Source organism: Triturus cristatus, chromosome 4_1 (assembly GCF_964204655.1).
Source record: "Triturus cristatus chromosome 4_1, aTriCri1.1, whole genome shotgun sequence".
NCBI lineage: Eukaryota > Metazoa > Chordata > Amphibia > Caudata > Salamandridae > Triturus > Triturus cristatus.
The window spans coordinates 1155205163-1155226750 of NC_140585.1; the positions used below are offsets into that span (position 1 = coordinate 1155205163).

The 21588-nt window shown below is 45.3% G+C and overlaps 1 long non-coding RNA gene across 1 annotated transcript in view; it reads left to right on the top strand.

The window, feature by feature from the left end:
- The first annotated feature begins 2570 nt into the window (after positions 1-2570).
- Positions 2571-21588, top strand: part of LOC146856233 (uncharacterized) — a 246500-nt gene continuing 227482 nt past the window's right edge. The window contains exons 1-2 of the long non-coding RNA XR_014980917.1: positions 2571-2630; positions 2723-2799. This is a non-coding gene — a long non-coding RNA (uncharacterized LOC146856233). The remainder of the gene's footprint in view (positions 2631-2722; positions 2800-21588) is intronic.

Sequence of the window (21588 nt, forward strand, 5' to 3'; positions counted from 1 at the left end):
CGTTCAGATCCAATTTCTCAAAACACGAACAATTGGCGTTACAAGAACTAGCCAATAACCCTCTTACGGTTATTAAACCAGCCGATAAGGGTGGGGGAATAGTCCTATGGGATACCAAAAAATACGATGATGAAATCATACGGCAATTAAGTAACAGAGATCATTACCGTCCTCTGATTGACAACCCCACAGCTAGACTGAAAGCCCAAATACTAAATCTTACCACTGATGCTATGGAAGCCGGGTATTTGTGTAAAAAAGAATACGAGTTTTTAAATGTCACAGAACAGAAGATACCGAACATATATGTATTACCTAAAATACATAAAGATGTACTCCAACTCCCCGGGAGACCGATTATTGCCTCTTGTGGTTCGATTTTGGAGCCACTGGCTAAGTATATTGATGTATTTCTTAAGCCATTTGTGGCACAAACTAAAGCGTATGTGAGAGATACGATGGATCTCATCTCCAAAGTTGAACTCTCGTTGTTCGACGGGGACCAACAGTTGTTGGTCTCCTTCGACATTGAGAGTTTATACACCAACATACCACAGGATGAGGCACTGATGGTTATGAGACAGGTGTTGGATACTAGACCGAGACCTCACATGGTCCCTACCGAATTTCTGCTTGAACTGGCAAGGATTTGCTTGAAAAATAATTTTTTTGCTTTTAAATCTGATTTATTTTTGCAAGTCAAAGGTGTAGGGATGGGATGTTGTTTCACTCCTGAAATAGCAAATCTAATGATGGATTTTTTGAAACGAGGTATATCTTCCATGAGGGGACTCCATTCAGAGACCACATTCTTGTGTGGATTCGCTTCATCGATTATGTTTTTATGATATGGAAAGGTACACAAGAAGAACTAGAGCAATTCCATATGTGGCTGAACACTCGTACAACTGACCTCAAATTTACTAAAAGTGCTAGTAATACACGCATTAACTTTTTGGACGTATGGATCATTGCTAAAAATGGCAGGTTGGAGGTGGATTTGTACACCAAACCCACTGACAGAAATACTTTACTTGAATATACGTCAGGGCACCCACGTAACCTATGGGACAATTTGCCCTATGGGCAGTTCCTGAGGGTACATCGTAACTGTACTGTTAAGAACGATTACTTTAAGAATGCCAAGAACCTACAAGAGAAATTAGTCAAACGAGGTTACCCTAAATGATTAGTTAAAGGAGCCCTCAAACGAGCTTGGTACACCCCCCGGGAAAATCTACTCACACCAAAAAACAAACAAGAATCCGAACAATTGGTTTGTGTACTGACTTTCAACCCCAAAAGTTAAACAGATTATCTTAAGGAACTTGAGGCTATTGGACCATCTAAATATTCCCAAGCCCTTATTTGCCTTTAGACGTGGCAGAAATTTGAGGAACCATTTGGTGAAAGCTACCCATCAGTCCTCTACCCCCACAGACACAAGAGGTCTTTTGGGGTTACCAAGAGTCATAGGGCTTTTCAAGTGCAATAATTGTACGGTTTGCGTCCACACTAAAGACTCTAAAGTAGTGATGATTCATAAAAAACTACATAAACAGTTATGCTTTTCGAATTGTAACACGAAAAATGTAGTTTATTGTGTGACTTGCCCGTGTGGAAGATCCTATATCGGACAAACCACACAAGCTGTCGAAATGCGGATTATTCAGCATAAATCCCAGATTCGTTGCAAGACCATGGGGGCTCCCATGGTCCAACACATTATGGAAAATGGACACGGAGAAAATGATTTGGTTTGGACTATTTTGGCGGTGGTAAAGGCTCCCACCAAAACATCTTTGCAGAGAAAACTAAACAACTTAGAAGCGCGTCTGATAGAAAGATATCAGACATCCAGTAGGGGCCTAAACGACCATGATGAGGTATGGGCTTTGATTGAGAATTGACTCGCCCTGTATACCTAGGCTAAAGTAGCTTCCCAATTGTCTTCCAGAAGGATGCGTTAGATTAAGGGTGCGCTAGATTAAGGGTGCGTTAGACTTCTGTCGTACCCTGGTCTACTATGTATAATGTATATTGTATAATGTATATAATGGATACCTTGGTTGTCACATGTATGGGGTTCTCCTCCGCAGTTATAGTTATGGTTATTATAATTTGATTGTTGTATATATGTACATAATGTATATAATTACTTGGCTAAGACGGGAGCAGTGCTCTCTCCCTTCGACTCGGGACGTTAATTTGGTTTGGTGACCTTTCTGTGCACACTATGCTTTCCTTCTTTCTTTTCTAAACTCACTTTGCCGGTGGATTCTATTAATGTAGGTGTGACTGTTATTGCCGAGTGCGATTTGCAATTTCTGATGGATTCATTGATTTATTTTATTTTTCCACTGAGAGCGGGATAATGGTGTCCTCAGCCTTGGTCTTCCATATATTTTTGTTTCTGGGACGGTTAAGCAGAGTGGACGAGTGTAGTGCGCAGTAGCCGTGTCTCAGTCCTCTGTTTATGTTACTGCTGGTAGAGGGCGGGACGTGTGCAGAGCCGGAAGCCTTATTTCCGGGTAGGACACTTGACGCTCTGTGTTTTACACTAACCAGAGCGTGTGCGGAGCGGCGGTTATGTGAGGATTCCTCCTCGAGACTGACCCGATGTTGATCTAGTAAGTAGATCATTAGCCTTGTTAACGTTACTATAGATTCGGATAGAGGTGTTTAAAGGGCTAAAATAGTATATTTTTTATCATGTTTATAGAACAGAAACTTAGTGGAGAACCGGTGCTCGGATCTCATTGAAAGTACCTGCTGATAAGTTTGCACATTAGTTTAAAGGTAAGAACGTTTTTTGTACGTTGTCAATGGTTGAGCGCTGTGTGGGACAAGGGTGGAGAATAAGTAACTCGCCTGTGTAGATTACCAGTCCATCGCTCCTAGTGACGCTCTGTTATATATTCTTCTCACTCCATGTTGGCAGTACTTTAAATGTGCCATCTGCGCAGCAACGCAAGATAGAAAGAAGGAAGATACATGTAAGTGTATTAGGATAAGACACTGCCGAAGGACTTTATTGATGCGAGTTTTGGCCGTGGGTAACATTGGTTGCATCTGGGGAGTAGGACTATGGTGGTTCAGTTATAATTAATTCAGCATGCTGTTACCACCATTTAGGTAATTATGAGCACTTATTGGTGACAGATTCCTGGTTAAAGATTAAGTGCTTTTGACATTTAGTTTATCTCATTCTCTATAATTATTTTTAAAGAGTCACTTTGTGGTGATTGATGGTATATAAGGTTTATTTGGTTCACTGTGGTGTGGCCCTTTGTGGGATCTTTGTACTGTGTGCACGGCTTGGTCACCATCCTGGTCTCCTGTGTCCCGGTTTGAATTTGGATGAGAGTAATGTTTTTCCCCTTCCTCTTTTATATTGTAGTTTTCGTTTAACCCCTGTCCTGAAGAGGCCATAAGCAAATATTGGCTGAAACGTGGTCACGTCGACAGACATTGGATGGAGGAGTCACTAGATCTGTAGTGATTCTTAGATTGTTGTAGGGACACTTGAAAAATTTGGGCCACTTTGCCCTTTTTGTGGTTCCCCCTGTTTTGACTACCTCCCAGTGGTCCGCCTATCATTTAGAGGGGGACACTGATGGGAATAATTTTCATTTGGGTTATTGTTATTTGTAGGATGTTTTCTGTGCATTGTATATAATTGATGTCTTGTGATATATGTCATTGTGTCTTTCTTTGAATAAGCGCCTGTTTTTGTGTATTTTTGAAAATGATGCTTGATGTACTCATAATGAATATTTGATACTCTTGAAGGGGTAATTAAATGTGCTCTCTTCGTGAATGATTGTTTGTATTATTTCCTTGACACCTTTTTCTCTTATATATATATATTCCCTCATACCCAGGTATCATAGGGTTAATTGGATATACCCCTGTTGTTTATGACTAGACTACTATATTGAAGAAGCGGACGCAGAGTCAAAGAAGCCCTCAGGAGGTGCTTTGACAGTGCGCCATTTAAAAGGTGGCACACTGTCAGTGTGCCTCCTGACAGCAGCCCTCTGCAGGGGGTAAAGGGGGTCCCATGGACCCCCCAGACATCCCCTTTGAAAGTGCAGGGGGTTGCCACCTGTACTGTGAAAACACGGATCGGCTGCTCCATGTTTTCACATGAATGTGCTGCCCTGGGGCAGTGCATAGATCGTAATAGGGCGCATTGGCATTGTTTTTGCCTGGTGCACCTTTTGAAAGGTGCGCCGGGTGCAAACAATGACAATGCGTAATACGTCCCCAGGGCCTTCTAAGGGCTTGCGGGGCCTTCTATGGTCTAGCATGGGAATGTGCTCCCTCAGGAAAGCAGTCTGGGGGACTGGTCATGAAGGCTGAGCCCGGTTCCCTAGTTCCAAATTTGCCAGCTCTGACCATAGTGCCACATCCTCTCCCCTACTAAAGACCATACTGCCCCACTGAGAGAAACTCGCACTGCCTTCAATTGTGCCCCGCTATAAACACCTGGATGCGACTCAAAAAAGCACTAGACAAGAACAATATGCTGCCTTAAAAAAAGTACCAACATCCTGAAAAAAGCAAACACTCATAGGGATTAAGTAAAGCATGTGAAATGTAAGCAGGAACAACATGGCTACCTTAACGCTTTTACACTCACTATTCTGAAATCAGTGAGTGCTTTTGCCTGAAAGGTTAAGGACATACAGGGCCCGGAAGGGAACCATTTCAATGTTCACTGCTCATATAGTATAGTATAAAGAAGCTTATTAAGCGCTCAAATGCCAAAGGCATCTTGGCGCTGAAGTGTGAGAAGGACAGCGAAGACGGAGCTAAGTGAGCTAATGGACATTAAACAGCCTAGACTTCAAAGCTTTCTTGAAGGATAGGAGGTCTGGCTGGAGGTGTAGGGTGACTGGAAGCTTGTTCCATAGTTGGAAAGCACAGATGGAAAATGAACGGCCGCCCTATCTAGCATGTCTGTATCTGGAGGTGCAAATCAGGCCAAGGTTGGCCGAACGTAGAGTCTGAACAGATTCTGACAATAGGTGGAACCACCACCATATCGTGCCTTGTGGACCAGGCATAGTACCTTGAACTCGATTCTCTGTTGAACAGGGAGCAAGTGCAGTGATCTCCTAGTGGAGGAGGTAGGGTGGCCCTTCGGAATTTGTAAAAGGACGCGAACAGAGGCGTTCTGCAACGATCGGATTTTGTTGATCTGGAACTTATCGATGCCCAAGAACATAGTGTTGCAATAGTCAAGTCTCGACATGAAAAGAGCGGCCATTACCGTCTTCTGGAGTGCCTTGGGAATAAAAGGAAAGATTTTATGGAGGGTTTTAAGCAGGAAAAAACAAGCAGAGGTTATGCTGTTAACATGCACTGACATATTCATTTTATTGTCAAAGATAACACCAAGATTTCTGACCTTTTCCACAGTGAGAGGACAGACTCCTGCCTCTAATGGCCACCAAAGGTTGTTCCAAATTGGTGGTCCATTCCCAAATTCCATAACTTCTCCGTATTAATCTTTAAAGAACTTTGCTTCATCCAGGCCATGATGTCCTTGAAACAAGCATGGAACCGTACCGCTGTTAGCTCTGGTGTGTCAGATAGCGAAATGACCAGTTGCGAATCGTCAGACTCAGTAGAGTGATTAGAACGAAAACCATGCTGAGACGGTTCGAGTAAGCTTTGAGTATATCCTTCCATAATGTAAGTAGTATGGTTTAAAAAGACCACATCCGTGAACACAGAGCTGCGGTACACATTTTGTTTACCAATCCACCCATCAACCAGGTATTGCACTATCTCCAGGGTTGGTGCACTTCTCTACCCGGGGAAAACAATGCTTTTCAAAGAAAGACAAGAAAACAAAAGAAGCGCTTCACTGGCAAACTCTGTAAAGTGACGCTAATGTGTTTGGGTGTGAATAAAATCAATCTGGTCACTTTGCGACCACTCTGTCTTGCTTTATTTCGTTTGTTATTTGTTTTCATATTTTGAACGTTTTATTCTCAAGGCTGCACTGTGGAACAGAAAAATGTCAGAAAAAGATGACAAAAGTGTTGTTATTTTTTAGATCCATTTTACATGGGTACAAATAAACGAAAGGAGGAAAGAGAGGGTGAGAGTCGTTTCTTGACATCACAGTTTCCAGTGAGTGAGGAGGAGCTAGTCATGAAGAGAGAGGTAATAAGAGGAAGAAAGAGAGGAGGAAGCTGCCAGCAGCAGAACAGAAATGGACACTGTCCTTGACTTCTCTGGGCAGTCATTTTCCTTCTCTGCCCGCCACGCCCGTCCCAGAATGGACACGAACGCCGAGCCTTCTCTGCAGGCCTTGGCTATTTCTGCCGTCCTGGGACTAATGTTTAAAATAAAAAGAGTAGGGGAACGGAATCTATAGGATAAAAGAAGTAGGGGCATGCCATGCCCTGCCTATCTTGCACACTTCAACCACTGGCTTTAGGTGATTTTCTTCATTTCGTACCGGCAAGGACATTAAAGTACCGGTAATGCTGGTTAAAAAGACTGCCAGGTGGCAAGCATAGCCAGATCAGGGGTTGTGGCCTTTGGGCTACTTTATTTCACCCCACCCGCCCGGCCAAAATGTAGTGCTTCTAGTTTTCACCAATGTTTAAAATACATAATTCATCAAACATTTCTCTCAAAATGAGCCCAATGACACTAGTCAAATGCTGTCTCATGAACGGGCGTGAGTCGGGAATATGGACCACTTTTTGGGGTTGTTTGGCAGAATAATGATCCCATTCCTACCCTGACGACACCCCGATGCCATTAAGGGTGTAATGAGAGAGCGCCTGCTGTCCGACTTCCGTGAAGCCGCGGACAGGGAGATCCTCTATCTGGGGAAATACCATGTTGCTCGTAGGTACGGGGAGGGGGATCGGCCTGGGCGCACGCTAGCGCAGGCTCTGAGACCACCGTACAGTAAGTCCCTGATAGCCGAGGTGCGGGGCACGATGGTGCGCTCCGCACGACGCCCGCTGAGATCCGGGACGAATTCCTGGCCTACTACACTGATCTATACACCACCAAGTTGGGGGACTCCTCAGCCGCTCGTGAGGCCTACCTATCGGAAATCGCTCTTGTGTTCCTGGATAGGGGCATGCAGGAGTTCATGGCGGAGCCCATAACGGTGGCGGAAGTGCGAGGGGCGATCAAAGTGCTTCGGGGCTCTTCAGCCCCGGGCCTCGATGGCTTCTCCGGGGATTTTTACAAGGCCTTTTCTGATCTGCTGGCGCCCAAGCTCATAGAGGTTTATGCGGAGGCTTTTGAGCGCGGCTCCCTCCCGTCTACTCTTGGTGAGGCAGTCATAGTGCTGCCCCCGAAACTGAATAAGGACCCGTCGTTGTGTGGGTTGTACAGGCCCCTCTCTCTCTTAAACACCGACTATAAGATCTTGGCCAAAATAGTGGCCAACAGGCTTTCCCAACTGATGGAATTCATTATATCGCCCGCACAATCTGGCTTTGTCCCCCGTCGCTCGACGTCACTGAATTTGCGAACGCTCTTCACGGTTCTGCACAGAATTAACCCGACCACACCTGCTGCGGCGATCCTCCTCGACACCGAAAAAGCGTTTGACTCCTTAGAATGGCCTTTCTTTCTTTCCGTCATGGAGCGCATGGGCATGCCGGCGAACTTCCTAGCTACTACTAGACTCCTCTATAGTCGCCCTGCGGCCCATTTGCGTATCAACGGCACGCTATCTCGCCCATTCTCGCTCACGCGCGGTACACGGCAGGGTTGTCCACTTTCACCGCTCTTGTTCATTTTGGCTATGGACCCCCTGATCCGGCATTTCCAAGGGTCTCCAATTTCGGACGGGCCCCTTGCTTGCCTCTCTCTATGCAGATGACACAATCCTGTACGTCAGAGAACCGCAGGCCAACCTTGCCCCCTTGATACATGAGATCCTTCATTTCAGTAGCCACTCGGGACTGGGCATAAACTGGCATAAGTCCATCATCTTCCCGTTGACTAGCGGCACCTCCCCATGGCCGTGTGAGTTCCCGTTGGAATGGTGATCTGACTCGGTACGGTACTTGGGCATACAAATACATTTGAGCACGGACGAAATTATCCGCCTCAATTATGGCCACGCGATTGCGAGGCTGGAGACGCAGGTGGATGGGTGGCTGCGGCTCCCGCTCTCTATGTCAGCTAGGATATCCATTCTCAAAATGGTAGTGCTCCCCAAATTTTTGTATCTTTTTAATAACATCCCTGTTCCTCTTACCCGGGCCTTCTTTTCCACCCTGCGGTCCCTCCTGATTAGACTGGTCTGGGGCGGGAAGCGCCCCCGGATCCGCTGGACGACTCTTACTCTCCCACAGGATCGAGGTGGCCTTGGAGTGCCTGATCTATATTTATACTACCTTGTCGCTCAATGTGCACATGCCTATGCCTGGTATCACCCTGACGCTCGGATCCCATTCCTTCGCCCAGAGGCGGACTTTGTTCTCCCGGGTCGCTTGTCTGCGGTGTTGCCCAAAGGTGTCCCCAGAGACCCGGTGGATATTCAAACGGTATCAACTACCAGCTGGGCTTGGAACAGACTCTCGCGCTACTTAGCTCACCCTCTGCTGTATTCCTCTTCTCTCCCGATACCCAACCCTGGGTTACTACCGGGCACGGATGAGGCACTGGTGCAGCGAACGTTAACCAAATTTAACCTCACCAGGATTGGGGATTTATGCCCGGGAGGGCACATTTTCTCGGCATCGGAGGAGGCGCGATTCAGTGAGGCTACGTTCATGGACCGGTTCGTTCTTCGCCGGCTCTATTGCGCCGCGAGAGCGGAAATTAAGGGATTCCCCCTTGAGCCGGCTTCCTTGGAACCCCTCACCACCCTGATTGATAACGATACGGGGGCCCATATTGTTTCTAAGCTGTACAAGGCGTGTGCAGCTCGGGTCCCATGTGCGGATGATCGGGCGCGGGAGGAGTGGGGGACAGACTTGGGTAGGCCTATCACGGACGAACAATGGACGGCATGCTGCAAAGTCACCAACACGGTATCACTGAACAGTCGTCATAAACTCCTACACTATAAATTCCTGCGCCGTTGGTATATGACCCCTGATAGACTCCATTCCATTGATCCCGCGCGGCCACACACATGCTGGAAATGCTCTGCACCACATGCTGATTTTGCACACATGTCCTGGACGTGTCCGAGACTGCAGTCGTTCTGGACACAGGTTTACAAGATCCTGGTAGAGATGCTAGGGCTTACACTGGTTCCCGCTCCTGAGGTCGCATTGTTGGGTTATACCGTAAATTTCCCTAAGAATGTCCGTAAACTGGCCTCTCTGGGGCTTCTACTTGCCAAGAGGGAGATTGCCAGGCACTGGGGGGGTAAAACGGCTCCCACGTCCAGGTCATGGCTTACTGCCTTGGCTTTCTGTAGCACAAATAGCGAGATCTACTCTAGTCTCCTCCCCACAGTGGCGCGTCCTAGGGACATCTGGGGCCCTTATAGAACATATATTGCAGGCTTGCCTGGCTCAACCCCGCCATCCTCGAATCCCGGAATAGTTCCCACGGGAGTGGGGTAGGTTGTGCTGCACCAATGTTACGCAGATGGAGTGGTCATGTGATGGTTAGGACACAGGAGTATTCGGTGCCTGGGGTCAGGTGATGTTGACTACATGGCTTTTTCCCATGACCGAGGTATGATCAGGGGAAGGGGGTTGCTTTGGACCCCTAGGGATGGATCCTTGGTCAGAGATCCCCCTGTTTCAGGTCGGACAGATGTTCATGATGGATTGGTAAATGGGGTCCTGATGTCTGATGCATTGATGATGTGGTATTGTTTATCTAAGAACCGGAAATGTCGCAGTGTTGCTCCTTACTTGCTTTCTGTTGAACGCACAGCCGCAACCTTTGTATTGTTTGCTTTTTCAAATTTAAATAAAACTTTAAAAAAAAAAAAAAGGGTGTAATGAGAGAGAGGCTAAGGAAGCTGCTTCCAAGGGAATCACGAACACTTGTAACCAAATATCAAACAATATGTCACAGAGAGTAGTCTCCAGTGGTTGAGCAAGGACGGCATGTCCCCTAATGCTGTCATGGTTAATGAACGCCCCTGCCCCACTTCTGGTTACTAATGGATTGCCGCAGTTATGATGCACCAATGGCAGCTACTGCCCGCTACTCCTCATAATCTCTCTTTACATACGTGTCCTGAATTTACATCATTTTTTCTTCTTTACGTCTTTTTCTATTCACAGATTTTCACTACGCTGATACTGTCTTATCGAGCATTCTATTCCTTTTCCCTTGTCCCAATAAGGATATTTCTAAAGGGGTTTGGGTATCAGGTAACTACCAGCACTTGCCACGTCTGTTATAACACCTTTCTCTAGATTTTCACATTTTTTCCCTCGGATTTGGACCACGTCTTCCTTTCCATTCAGCCGTGTAGTTTCCGGCCCTTTCCAATGCATCGCTTTTCCTTCCTTCCTATCTAATCTGCGCAAAATGTGATAATTTGCCAGTGCGGTGCCTGATTCACAACGATTTTTCAATGAGTAGATGTGACTTACTCTTGTACTACTTACTGTAGGCCTACTCTTGAATTCCAGAAGTTAGCCTGGAGTTCTACAGGCATACTCCTGGAGTTTAGGATTTGCCAGTAGTACTACATGAGCATTACGCAGGAAGATCCTTGTGAATTGGACCAGTGCATTAAATGGGCCGATACTGTCCGGTATGAGTGCCAGCACTTTTTTATTTTGAGAGGGAGAGTACTGGCACTTCTAAAGAGAAATGTAATACTTTTAATTGGAGGGTACCGGCACTTCTCAAAAACAAGCAGGTACCCTGGTACAGAGTACCTGCACTTCTATTTTTCCATTTCAAGCACTGAATCGGACTATGAAGAGCCAGATGATAGAAGAAGAACATGGCCACTCCACCCCAATTTAACCACACTGTAGTCAAGCCCGGCTGGGTTGGCGCCGCGGCCGAGTATGAGGCATCTGCACAGTAACACTTAGGGCCCGATTCCGATGCGGTTAGGAAAGCATTCCCACCTAGGGCCCAATTCTGATGCAGTTAGGAAGGCCTCCTAATGGCATTTGCTCCTTCCAAATCGGATCAGGAACGTGTCTTCCCAACCGAGGGCCTGATTACGATGCGGTTAGGAAAATAGGCTCCCATTGAAGTCCAACCAAATCGTATCTGGAAGGATCCAGATGCATCGTACTCAGTCGGTCGGACTCTCCCGATCCAAGTGGGTTGGAAACCATTTCCAAACCGATTCAATCGGGAAGATTTCCTAATCGGATTGGATCGGGCCCTCAGAGGGAGGCCCCCTGCAGACACCATGATGTCCCCCAACAGAGACTCGCTTAATCCACCGTGAGGGAAAGTACCATGGGACTGAGTGGTATTTGGGGCAAAACACATAAAGTGGGCAGGAGGAAAGGCGTGGTTTTTTCAGAGACCGTGGCATCAAAACACAAAGACGTTATAGAGAGATAACAAGAGGGAGACACAGATTCTAATATCAAGATGCACAAAAGTGAGAACTATGTGTAAGTAGGGCAAAGACCCTATCTATATCTTCCAATCTGCATGCTCCATGGACATCTATAAATATTGAAAGTATAGTGCATGCACTAAATACAGCATACATGCAGTAGTTTGTTTCTGTCATTAACTTTTTTTTGGGGGGTTTCAAAAATTCAAGTTTATTGAGGTAAAGAAATAAAAAGGAAAAAGGGAAAATGCAGCAGGAGATACAAATACAATATGAAATGAACATGCAAGGAAATACAGGAATTTATGTCTACATCGGCAATAAATCTGTCATTAACTTAAGGCTGTCGTTTCTTCGGATTTCTTAACTTTCTTCAAAGTTTTCAGTGTTTCCCTCAGAAATTTGGAAACGTTTCTGTAGATTTTCAAATTTTTTCCCTGGGATTGGGACCACGTCTTCTTACAAGCATCAGGAAGTGGGATCTCTCATACCATATAATTAAACAGCTGGGATCATGAGCTCCAGTAGCCTGTAACTTCTGTGCGGTCATTACTCCCAGGCTGAGAAAACTCCCCCTGGCACCAAGTCGATAGTGTGCCCATGCCAGCCAAACACCATCTGGTGGAACTGGCACAAACTGGCAGATTTTGCATAGTAACGAGCAGACAGTGATGTCCCAAACACAGAGATGAGTCGATGCCAGCCAATCTCACCCACCACTGGAAAATAAAACCTCGGTTATTATACTGAAATAGACGTTGCTATGCCAATGCACGACGGATTCCACCACTTCCTGGTAAAGATGCTGCATATTGTTTTTGTTTCTACAGCAACAATCTGCAGTTGCCAGTTTGGCGCGAGAATCTCCGTAGTTATGTGAATAAAACACAGCTAGACACAACACACGAGAAAATGCTGCTACACTAGACCATCCAAAGCCACCCATGACTTTGAGCATCTGTTTTGGAGCCAACATTCAAGGCGTAATTTTTGCAGAAAGCGTTTGCTGTCGCCCACGTGGCAGCTTGGCAGACTCTATGCAGCAGAAACGAGTGTACAGACTGGGGAAGGGATCGTCTTGGTGTCTGAAACAGTTTTCATTGCTGTTTGGTTGGAAGGGTGTCCTGGCATGAAGTTCCTTTCCCACCAGGGTCATGGTTTTTCCTTGTACTGATTTGTAACAAATGATCTTTTCCCGCTCTTGTATCCTACCTACCCTAATTGTGAAGTGCTCTGATACCCGCCTGGGTCATGTTCGCGCTATACAAAACTTTATAAATAAAAAAAAAATATTTAACAATGCTTTGCCAGTGCTGGGCCGCGTGAAGGGGGCGGAGTTCTGACTGTCTTCTCAGTGGGCGCCATGTTTTACCTTTCCATCAGAGAGGGGGAAGTCGTAGTAAATGGGCCCTTAAACCTACCAAGAGCTGCTAAGACGACATATGACTGTGCAGAAGTGTGAGTCCTCACTGCCTTCTTAAGCCCATGCTCCTGCAGAGGCTGGGTGAATTAGAGTGAGCACCCCTTCTTCTCAGGGGATTGATCTGCGAGCTTTTGCCTATTGTGGCCACTATTGTGTTGTTCACTTATACTTGTTCTCATGTGGCGCATTAAATGGGACGGTTGTTACATTTGGGGTGACCAGGGTCGCAACTTCACCTCCTCCTACGCTCTGCCCATGCACATTGTTTTATTTTTTCATTTATTACAGTATTTCTTCTGGGTCAAAAGCTGTGTGCTGTTTTTTCTTCTAAAGTTTGTGTGATGCTGCTTCCTGTGATGCTACTAGGAGTTATAGGGCAAGTGGTGGTTCACTATCCTGGTGATTTTGGTAACTTGGCGCCAGTGGCTACGCCAAGAGAAGGTTTCAACAGAGGGTTGGAGGAATTTTAGAAGTAGTGTCCAGTCAACACAGAACTTGCTACTGCTAGAGACCTTTACACCGCGTGTAATGAAAAACCACGTTATCATAGATCAGAGATCCACGCATGCCATCTTTTGGGCCACAAAGCTTAATCTTCAAAAGAGTGCTATCAATGGTGAAAGGCAAAGTCCCAGGCCAGGTAGCACCTAAAGCCTTAGATGACCGCTGATCGCAGCATGAAGGTACCACAGCGGCTTCCAAGGGAGATGATCCATAGTTGTTTGAAAGGACTACGGAGACTCTTCAACAAGTACTATGGGAAGAGGATCCCCCAGATGTGAGGAGTAGCGAGTCCCCTAACCAAGCATCTTGTATCAGCAAATTCCATGTTTTGGTAAAAAATAACATGTCCCAAACAAAGGGGACATCACTCCATAGGAGCTAACTCTGGAGTCTGGTCAGAGAGTATGTGCACCATAGTAGCCAATGCCAGATTCATATCCAAGGGAAAAATTTTGCATCAGAGCCTCTGGCAGGTGCCAGTCAGAATGAATGCCCGGTTACTCACCGGTAATATTCATTACTCCGAGTCCTGGTCTTCCCGTTCCATTCCTTAACAGTGAGCAGCTTGTCTGCTCCACAGAAACCCTATATATAGCAGAGCTGTAACACTTCCCCCAATAAGGCGCCACCTAGTCAGTGTGCATAAAGGGGGAAGTGCGTCACAAAGACATCCTGAGAATACCAAGGAAACCCAGAGAAGAAAAACAAACACAAAACAATCACCTGAAAACAAAAACAGGGAGGGAGGGGAGGGTTCAGGAATGAAACGAGAAGGCCGGGACTCGGAGTAATGAATATTACTGGTGAGTAACTGGGCATTACCTCCTCGTCCTTCTTCCCGTCCCATTCCTTAAGTGAGCCTATACCCAAGCGCACGGTGATTGTAAGACAAAGACCAGGAAATGCATCACAGAACAGGCCCAGTTAATAACAAGGAAAGCAGCACCATTTACAAATCATGTACCGCACACAAAACATGAGCGCCAAAGGCAGCCGAGGCCGTCATCCCAAACTGAAGACGGTAATGGGAAACAAAGGTATGGGGAGAGGCCCACGTGGCAGCATTACAAATGTCACGCAAGGAGGCACCCTTAAACATGGCCCAGGAGGAGGAGACACCCCAGGTGGACCTACCCTGCACAGAAGAAGGGAGAGGACAGTGAGCAGACTCATAAGCCAAAATAACAGCACACTTCACATCAGTCAAAGTGGACAAGGAAGGACGAAGATCCTTCCCAGAGAGACTGTACGTAAGAAATAAGGAACCCACCTTCCGAAACGCACTGGTCCTATCCAGATAGATGCAGAGAGCCCTAAACACTTCCAAAGAATGCAGAACCTCCTCCTCAGAGGAGGAGGTGTAAGGGAAAAAAACTGAAAAGACAATTTCCCCCTTACAGCGGAAAGAAGACAAAACCTTGGGCAGAAAAAACTGAACAGGACGCAGAATCATTTTGTCAAAGCAAAAGCACAAAAAAGGGGGGCGAAGCCAGCAAAGCACCAAGCTTACCAACCCACCGTCCAGAGAAAAATGGCCACTAAAAAAAGAACCTTCGCTGAAAGAAACTTAAGGTCAGAGAAAAAAGGCTCAAAAGGGGGACCAGTCAAAGCCTGCAGGATCAAGGGAAGATCCCAGGCCGGGACAGGAGAGCGCTAAACAGGACGCTGTTTCAGAAAGCTCAGCAAAAGGCGAGCCACCAAGGGGGAGACAGAAGCCACAGAAGAACCCCTAAAGGCAAGAATGGCAGCCCACTGAGCACGGAGATTGGAGCCAGCCAGACCCATGACAAAGCCATCACGCAAAAAGTCCAGCGCCCGCACAGCAGCACAGAAGGAGGAAGACAGACCTTTCCCCAGGCACCAGGAGGTAAAGGGCTTCCAATAACGGCCATAAGATTTCAGGTTGGTGGGCCTGCAAGACAATTGGATGCTCTGGGCCACCTCGAGAGAACAACCCTGGTCCAACAAACGTAACCTCTCAAGTGCCAAACTACCAGCCGGAGCCGCAGAGTGGACATGCTGAGAAGAGGAGCACCCAGCGGAGAGGGACACAGGGGAAACTGCAAATGGGGGCATATCGATAAGTCCAGAAGAAGGGGAAACCAAGGCCACCAGGACGACTCCGGCACAACCAGAAGAACCTCCGCCCAATCCACCCGATTCTGGGAATCAAGGCAAAGTGCGGGAAGGCAAACAGGAGTTCCTGGGACCACGGAACGGAGAAAGCATCGATCTCCCAGGCCAGCCGAGATGGAACAAGGCTGCAAAAATAAGGAAGAAGGGCAGGGTCCTCCGAGGCAAAGAGATCCAGCCAATGAAGGCCGAACCAGGAGAGAATCAGACTGAACAGAATATGGGACAGACACATAGTCTCCGAGGAAGGAAACATCCGGCTCAATGAGTCCGCAGGCCCATTCTCCCTCCGCAGAAGATAGACAGCCATTAGAGAAAGGAGATTCCGCTCGGCCCATAGACCAATCCTCCTGGAAAGGAGAAACAGAGATCGGCACATACCTCCCTGCCAAATCACATAAGTGCGAACAACCTGGTTGTTGGTCTGAACAGAAACAGCACGGCCCAGAAGGAGGGGGAGCAATCCACAGAAGGGCCAACCAAACTGCCCTCAACTCCCTCCAGTTCGACAACTGGAGAGCCTCGAACCAAGACCACCGGCACAGAGTCCCCCAGAACTGCAAAACATCACACAGCACTGGCATCGGATGACAACTCCACCACAGTCGGAGGAGGAAGAAGGTCAAAACCCGGGGAGAGATTCTGAGGGGACAGCCACCACTGAAGAGAGGCCCGAATCCCCGGAGATACAGGAATAAGGGCGTCGTAGTCCAGAGAGGCTGGATCACAGTGGGCCAGAACGTGATGCAGGAGGGGATACAAAAGGAGAAGGGCCCAAGGAAGGAGACTTACCCGACCTCCCGCTCTGCTAGGCACAAGGAGTTGAAGACAGAAAAAAATGAAGAGGATGTCTTTGTGACGCACTTACCCCTTTATGCACATTGACTAGGTGGCTCTATATTGGGGAAAGTGTTACAGCTGTGCTAGGTATAGGGTTTCTGTGGAGCGGACAAGCTGCTCACTGTTAAGGAATGGGACGGTAAGATGGACGAGGAGGTAATACCTGCTCCATAGCAGCCAACCGCATGTTCGGGTCAGAGGCAACACAGACCGCAGAGGAGACAATGTCCTCTTTCGGTGAGAGTGAACACTGTCCAACACATGACTTTATATCTGTTTCCCCTTCCAAGAGACACATCTTGGACGGGGAAGATAACACCGACTCCAAAGGAGTAAATGGTCTGTTTAGGTCAGAGAGACTACCTGCCCGATAGAATGTGATGCTGTGCTCGGGTCAAAGGGAGCACAACGCAATAGGAGACAATACTGTGCTCAAGTCTGGGATTGTGTTTGGAAAACACCAACCATATTCGGGTTCAGAGAAAATTGTGCTCTGGAGGCAACAACATTGTTTAGGTCTGGCTTGAACAAGCACTTTCTCACACTACTATGGAATGCATGATATCCGTGCAGAGCACCCTGTTACAGCTTCCCACACTTCCATGTCTGATGAAAACACCTGCATTTCTGCACGTATAGTCGCAGCACAATCCCCTGCACTGACATGTAATATCAGGTATTGTATAATTACATCTACTTCCAGACAGCTAGCCAGATGTCCAACAAACTCACCTTTTATTGCCGAGACACCTTGCTCACCTGTCCTTTTGAACACTCTTTTTCTCACGTCGTTTATACTCAAGAACACCCTCAGAACACATTCTAAATCAGTGTACTCCAGAGTATTTGGACAAATTACGGAGTTTTAATTATCGGTTGCAGACATTTCGGAGAAAAAATATTGTGATACGAGAATATTGTGATGCAGTACTGTTGTTGTCAAGAAAATTGATTTTTGGGTAAGTAATATCGTTTTCAAGAATACCATTATTGTTAATACAGTTTTCAAACATGGAGTTTTAAAACATATAGTTTTTTAAAGTATCTTTATGTGTGTTAGCTTCTACATTATTTTATGCGTTATTATTGTTTGTATAATTGGTAATAATATTTTTAAATATAGTTTGTAATTTTAAGTGATTTATAATTTTTATTTTAATAGCTAATAGTAATTTATATTATAGCAGGCTAGTAGGTTTGTAGGGGTGTAGGGGGGAAGTTAATAAAGTATAATTAATTAATAATTAATTATTATATTATATATTTTTTAATTGATTGTTAATTATGTTAATTTTGTAATGTTTATAGTTTTCTTTTCTTTTTTTTTTTTAGTCCTTATCTCACCAATAAACACCTGTGGGTCTTATGAAGCCGCTTAAACGATCTGTGGGGATGAAGCACCCGGCTTACCACATATGTTTCCGTTGGCCGACCAGTCCCTTATTTAGTATGGGTATCTGGTGTAATCATTGGACCAAAGTATTTAGTCGTAAATTGTGCCCCCAGCTCATGAAAGGATGCCAGAGATTGGTAGATTTTTCCTCTACTCCATCATATTCCAGATGGGCCATAGCAAAGGAGACCTTGAGCCAGTCTTCTCTGTTAGGTGGTTGGGGGTCCTTCCATCTCTTACATATCTCTCTTCGTGCAAGCAGAACCAAGTATAACAATAGTCCTCTATGCTGTTGTAACGCCTTCATACAAAATAATCCATCGTCTCCAAAGAAAATCAGTGACATATTCACCTCGATGTTGGATTTAAACACATCTTTGAGGATGTTTCCGATTTCCTTCCAGAAGGTCTTTATTTCTGGGCACTCAAAGAAAATGTGGAGGTCATTGGCTAGAGGAAGCATACACCTTGGACATTTCGGAGTTGGTGCTGAGGCAAATTTCGCAATTCTTGCTGGGGTCTAGTAAAGCCTATTAATGATGAAGAAGTGATTCTTTTTTAAGGCCGCAGATTTAATGTATTTGTACAGCAGCTTCAGTGAAGGCTCAAACAGTGCTTCTATTGTTGGCCCAAGGGGGGACTGCTCCGAAATTTTAATCGATGGGGGGGGTCATCGGATCTACAGCTTCTAGGGCTAGATTGTACCACACCGATACCTCTTTTTTTATACATAAACAAAGCAAACCCAACGACGGACCAAGGTCAAGCACTTAGATTCCTACTGTTTTCCTTCTTAATAGAGTACACTGTGTCTGTGTACGTGGTGCAACAACTTCCAGCATCCGTCGTTGTTAGATGCAGGGCAGAACCAAAAAATTTTTAACACAAAGGAAGGTGCACTCAAATAACAAAGTCCAAATTGATGTGTATTCCAAAGATTTTTTCTTTATCTTCGTGTTTATTAAAGAGAATAGACAGCCAACGCGTTTCGTTCCTAAGACACAGGAACTTCTTCAGGGCTGAAATCAATACATAGAACAACATATATAAACAAAAACATGTATATATACAATACATTTACATCACAACATATAAAAATAACTAAAGATACCACAATAACCACAAATCAAAAAGAAACACAAAAGCAACCTAAAATACAACATGTATATACATATATATCAATAATTTGAAATTCTGTGAATATAAAGTTTTTATAAAGTTTTTCTAGTCTGTATTCTTCTGTTTCAAAGATTAAAAACTATGAAGGATGTATACCAACTTAGTGTATCACGAGAAATAACAAACGGAGAAAGGAAAAGACAGAGAAAAAAGAAGAAAGAACCAGAAAGATCAGAAAGGACTCAAAATAAGAATACAAAGCACAGATACATTGTTAAATATATCTCAAAAGGTAAAAATCTCATAAGGGGACTGAGACTAAATCCAAACAAGAGAAACAAAAAAAGGAAGAAGAAAAAAGGGGGGTTGGGCTCACCGAACAGTAGGTAACACGAGTAATTTTATTCCATATTCGTAGAATCAGGGGAAACCCAATTTTTATATGTTGTGATGTAAATGTATTGTATATATACATGTTTTTGTTTATATATGTTGTTCTATGTATTGATTTCAGCCCTGAAGAAGTTCCTGTGTCTTAGGAACGAAACGCGTTGGCTGTCTATTCTCTTTAATAAACACGAAGATAAAGAAAAAATCTTTGGAATACACATCAATTTGGACTTTGTTATTTGAGTGCACCTTCCTTTGTGTTAAAAAACCTCTTTTTTTATACCCTGGGTGGAGTGACACAGCCTTTCTATCTCCCAATTTCCTCTTGTTTGCTCTTTCTCAAACCATGAAGCCAGCTGTAGAAATTTAAACCTAGAGAACCAGGTCCCAATCCTGGACCTCAAAACCTCCCAGGGGAGGATCCCCTCTGAACCTGCCAATTCTGACCAGATTTTGATTCCAGCCCTCTTGATGGGTAAAGCCAGCCCGTCCTTTAGAAAATGAGGTGTCCCGGGGGAATCCCAAATGGGAGCATAGTGTGAATAATACCCTATCCCCCATGTGGTTTTAACTTTATGCCAAAGAACTAGGGCTGCCCTTAGGACCTTTAGGCGAACTTTTTTAAAGTACTTAGGAGCGCCGAACTTATGCAAAAAGGCCTCTTCACTTCCTCCCCCTCCTTCCGCTCTTACCATTTCGCCCAGCAGTCTCCCCCAGGCCGATTCTTCAGGTCTCATCAGTAGTATGCGGATAGCTTTAAACTGAAAAGCTACTGCGTACCAGCTTATATCCGGGAGTGCCAATCCCCCCTTGACAAGTCTACGCCTCAGTTTTTTCCAAGACAATCTGGTACCCTTATCTCCCCAGATGAAACTCCCAATCTTACTCTGGATTTTACTTATTAAATTTTGGGGAAATGAGAGAGGGATAGCAGAGAAGACGTAAGAGAGCTTAGGGAGAATGATCATCTTCACCAGATTAACTTTCCCGTATATAGTCAAAGGGAGGTTCCTCCTTCTAGAGAAAAGGCGATCGATTTCCTTGGTTACTCTGGTCAAATTTACGAGAGGGACTTGTGCCAAATCTTTAACTTTAACTATTTATAGTTTTAAAGTTATATATTATGTGTGAGCTGCTGGGTTTGTAGGGGTATAGAGTGGGAAGTTAATTAAGTAATACTTAATTAACAATGCATTGCTACTTATTTTATTGATTATTAATTATGTAAAGTGGGTAATAATTATATTTCTTAAGTTATATATGGGTGTGGGTTGCTGGGTTTTCCCCATGCAATTTTCAATAGGAACCTTTAGTCGCAGCTACAGCCCGAACTGCTGAACAGAAATACACCAAATTTGGCAAAAAAGGTAGCCCTTCGTTCAGAGTCATGCCTTTTGGTTAAATGGTGTAAATCCGTTCAGTAATTCCTGAGAAAATCACATATATATCTATGGGTGCGGTGGATCCGTGCACCCTGCGCGCACCCTCCCGATCACGAGCTGCATGTTAATTGGCTGTCAACTTGCTGCCAACACTCCACACGAGGAAGTGTTGGCAGCCATTTTGTGCCTCGGTAGAACCGAGGCACAAGAAATCCTTGAAAAAAGTGCGCAAAACGCAACAAGGTGGCAGGGTAGAAACACCCTGACCCCCTAGGCCTGCTTAGGGGGTCCCACAAGGACTGCGCGGGCTCCCGCGTATGCGCAGCTCCCAGAAGAAGATGCGCTGGAGAAGAATGGAAGCCCGGGGACGCCACCGATAAGGTAAGGTTATTTAAAAATTGCTTTTTTAATGTATTTAATACTGTGGGCGGGAGACGGGCGGGAGGCAGGTGGGAGGTGGGATGTGTGTAACGGAACTATGCGGAGAGTGCGGAGATTGGTTCCATCTCCGTGCCTCTCCGCGTAGGTCCCTTACGCACATTACGCCCACCCTTATTCATTTCTTCATATAGATAGTAACTCATACTTAGTGTGTTATAAAATCACTATTACATGTATACAGTTATCCATACAGTCACTCATAGAATCACTGAGTCTTATGTATACTTATTTATATACAACTGTCACATACACTGCCTTTTATATTTCTACTTTGTTGGACATGTATCATTGAGAAATATATTTACTCATCACTACACCCATAAAGACATTCACTTACCCAAACAACTGTTTCCACATGTAGTCTTAACCTCGTATACCTACTAAATAAACTATTTACACATCTTTGGACAGTCACACACCTCCCACCCAACCACACACACATTCACTCTCCCATAAAAATACT